General features: G+C 35.6%; 1 pseudogene; it reads left to right on the forward strand.

Annotated features, from left to right (window-relative positions):
- Positions 1 to 2,318: 2,318 nt before the first annotated feature.
- Positions 2,319 to 3,444, forward strand: LOC107517009 (annotated as a pseudogene).
- The last annotated feature ends 969 nt before the right edge of the window (positions 3,445 to 4,413 follow it).

Raw genomic sequence — 4,413 nt, forward strand, 5'->3', positions numbered from 1 at the left:
GGCTTTGATAGGCAGAGGAGAAATTAGAGGAAAAGTCAGGTGAATAAGGAGAGGCATGAGCAAAAGTGCAAGAATGAAAATAAGCGACTATGGTGATTTTGGAAAAGCATAGAAGAAACCTTGTCTGCTGACAATACAGACTGAATGTGAAAGAGGAATGGTAAATAATGCCGACGAAGAGTATAAAGTCAAGTTTTAGAAGGCTCTGAAAAACAGAGAGATTCGGATGTGATGTGATAATAATTGGCTATATTTGTAAAATAACTTATAGTTTACAAAGCACAATAGAGGTTTTTTCATTAAAACTTCAATTTGTGACAGGCACCCTGTATTACAAATGAGGAACTAAAACCAGAGCAGTTAAGAATCTTTTGAAAATCACACAGCTAATAAAATGTAGGACACCTGACTTACTAGTCAGTGTTCTTTTTGCACCTACACCATGTTATCTTTGTCATTTTTAAGCAAAATACTGAAATGACTGGCATTTTAGGAAGTGTGTTCTGTGTTAGAGGTAACTGTTGGAAATACTCAGTTTATAACATAGAGGAGAAAGATTTGTTCTATGTCTAAAACAAAATAGAGGTTAATGGGTCAGGGGAGTGAACATAAGGATATTAGGAGTTGCAAGAATAATACTCTTATGAGGAGTATCATTTGGAAACAAAAAATAGTTTCTTGTAATCGTGACTTTAATGATGATGACATAGAAACATTCCTCTGCATATCAGTCAGAATATGTAACTACATTTCCTTTCTAGAATAGTGATTAACATTAAAAGATACACTCTACCCTGTTAAAGCAGATATTAGCACCTAGAGGAGGAAGGCATTACTGAAAAACCATAAACTCAGATTTCAGTATGGATTTAGTATAGCATAGCTTTAAAAAAAAAAGAAAAGAAAATATTTCAGAAAAGGTTTATCAGACTTTTGCTGGTCTAAAATGTTTTTCTATTTTGGAAAAGACAAATGAATCCTTTTGCAAAACACTGAATCATGTATGGGTAAATAGCAGATGGAATACGAAGAGAGGGCAAAAGAGGAACAGGGAGCTCTGGGGATCATAAATGAGTAAACTTTTGCACAGCAACAACATTGCTACCGCTGAAAACAGAATTTACCAGGGGACTGAAATGCCAGCCCTATATTGATGGTCCCTGTCGGACAGTTATAAAATGGGTTAAATAAAGAAAACTAAATAAGATAAAAAGATGACATTTCAGTGTCTCTAAAATCAATGAGTGGGTGTTATTAGCTTGGTAATTTTGGATTCTGTTTTACTCATTAGTTTTTAAACTTTTTAAAAAAATAAAAATAGATGTCTAAAGAATAAAATCAATGAGTGGTAAAACAATTATAGGGAATGGAGATTCAAAGTTACTCTCATACACGTCAATTTTTAAAAGGAAAGAACATAATAATAGGGGGTGGGTTGTGTGCTTATATTCAGATCAATAATTTTATCTTCTAATTTCTTATTTAAAGACATAAATTACATAAAATACCAGCAATTAAAACTTTTTGAGAATATCATCAAAAGTGACAGCTATAATAAGGTCACTTCTGATACATTTTAGTAGACAGAAGAATCGCAGTTGGAAAAACTGTCAAGCAATTTTGAGATCTTGCTCTTTAAAGTGTAAACATTGACAAAATTCTATGGATCAACTGCTTTTCTGCTGCTGTGCAACAAGTTACAAAGCATTTAAAGCATACTGCATAATTAATTTCACTGAAAATTAAGCCAATTTATCAATAGTCTTTCTTAGTTGCTTATTTTGACTGATAATAAGCAGAAGCAACGATGATATGTGGTAGTATGAAGAAAGATAATTTTCGACATTTGATACAAACATGTCAAAAGTCATCAATAACTACTATTTTGAATGAATATATGTATTTTTTATTTATTCTAGATCCTGAAGTGCAAGCTAAGATAATCAGTTCCATGATCACATTTTTTAAATCCTATATACCAGACATTGGCAATTTAAAAAGACAAACCCTAAAATTGGTGAATCATTGATCTCTGACGGGCATTTTCATTGTCTCAAGATAAACACTATCTCTAAAGGGCTAAAAAAATCTTGTTATTTTGAGGCATAATCTCTGATCCAGAAATAAATATCAGCACATAAGGATAAATGGTAGTAGCATATAGTTCCTCATATCTTACAAAGATTTTTTTTTTGCTGTTGTTTTTTTTTTAATTTTTTTTTATGAACTACATTTGGGGAGAAGATGAATATATTCAGAAACAGTTACTGACGTAAAACTAGTAGTAGCTTATGTCTGAATAATATAATTGTGGGAACATTGTGATGTGCACTCAGATACCTTTTAAATGGACTTAATTCCCTAGACTTTGGCCATCCCTTAACGAAATGTCTCAACTTCAGAGAACCACCTTCTCTAAGGTTGCATTCCTTCTCAGACTGATCTTCATTAATATCAAGTCAGTATAGGTGTGTACTGGCCACATCAGCCCTACTCCAGACAACTCTAAAGGTATATTCTAGCAGCAGAGATACTCATGGATCACAATTGCCTTTGAAACTACATTGCAGCCTAACTTCTCTCTGTGTCCAATCCTGCTTCTTTCCCTTTCCTTTCACATATGCTGAGTCTAAAGATACTCCTTACTCTCTCTTCTCACCGCCCACAATGCTGAAAGGAAAGAAGGCTGAGGGGAAGGTGATGTGGGCCCCTGTGTCATGATGAAGAAGGAGGCCAAGAAGGTGGTAAATCCCATTTGAGAAAAGGTCCAAGAATTTTGGCATTGGACAGGACTTCTAGCCCAAAAAAAGACCTCACTTGCTTTGTCAAATGGCTGCAACTGCAAAGAGTTAGTCTCTATAAGCGCCTATAAGTACCTTCTGTGATTAACCAGTTCATCCAGGCCTTGGGCCACCCAACAGCTACTCATAGGCTTAAACTGGCCCACAAGTACAGACCAGGGACAAAACAAGAGAAGAAGCAGAGATCGTTGGCTTGTGCTGAGATAAAAAGCTGACAGCAAAGGGGATGTCCCCACCAAGAGGTCACTCGTCCTCCGAGTAGAGGTTAATACTGTCACCACATTGGTGGAGAACAAGAAGGCTCAGCTGGTAGTGATTGCACTTATATGGATCCCATTGACCTGGTTGTCTTCCTGCTTGCCCTGTGCTGTAAGGTGGGGATTCCCTACTTCATTATCAATGGGAAAGCACGGTTGGGAGATTGGTCCACAAGACCTGCACCACTGTTGCCTCCACACATGTTAACTCAGAAGAAAAATGAGCTCTGGCTAAGCTGGTGGAAGCTATCAGAACCAATTACAATGAGAGATATGATGACATCCGTCATCACTAAGGAGGCAATACCCTGGGCCCAAAATTGGTGATTTGTATTGCCAAGCTGGAAAAGGCAAAGGCTTAAGAACTGGCCATCAAACTAGACTAAAGATACACTTGAGTTTTCAGTACATAAAAGTAATAAAAATGCCCCCTCAAAACATAAAAGTAAAAATGATAAAAATAAAGATACTCTTACTAAACTCCTGAATGGTAAATTCCATCTCAGTGTCTGCTTTCCATAGAACTTAATTCATGGCAGTTGTCATTAAAAAATAAATCTTATCTTCCTCAAGAGTTAGCTAATTACCTTAATAACCCAAGCACAGATTGAAGTACTTTTTTCTTCTACATGTGCAGAACAAAATTATTTGGTTAGAAGTTTAGACCCAAGTTTAAATTGAGAATATGATTCATTGAAAGCATCAAGATAAATAAATAATCTGATGCTTTGGGTGATTCATTATTTTAGAAGATATTTGAAAATGCCGAGGAATCACTTATTATAATGTATTTATTTTGTTATGTGTTGACACATACAACCCTGATAGAATTATAAAAGTAATTGGCTTTATTGAGTTGTCATAACCCTTAGAATTTCTTAAATTGTGTACTAGTTTCCATGTAACAAATTACCATCAATTTACCAGCTTAAAACAACATACATATATTATCTCACAGTTCATGTAGATCAGATGCCCAGCTATATCTTAAATGAGTCCTCCCCTCAGAGTTTCAATAGAATGAAACCAAGGTGTTGTCTGGAATGCAGTCTCATCTGGAAATGTGACTAGGGAAGAATCCATTTCCAAACTTCTTTAGGTTGTTGGCAGAATTTGGTTCTATGTTATTGGTAGACAGGGTCCCCATTTTCTTGCTGTCAAGTGGGGACTACTCTCAGCTGCTAGATTGTCGTAAGTTTTTGTCATAGGGCAATCTCCATAGTCAGTTCACAACATAGTATCTGCTTCTTTAAGATAATCAGAAGAATGTCTCTCATTTCGAATTCTTATTCCTCTCTTCAGGAAAGATGTGGATCTTCCTTTGAAAGTCTCCCCTAATTAAGTCAAACTCAGTC

Source organism: Rousettus aegyptiacus, unplaced genomic scaffold, assembly GCF_014176215.1.
Source record: "Rousettus aegyptiacus isolate mRouAeg1 unplaced genomic scaffold, mRouAeg1.p scaffold_m13_p_9, whole genome shotgun sequence".
Lineage (NCBI taxonomy): Eukaryota > Metazoa > Chordata > Mammalia > Chiroptera > Pteropodidae > Rousettus > Rousettus aegyptiacus.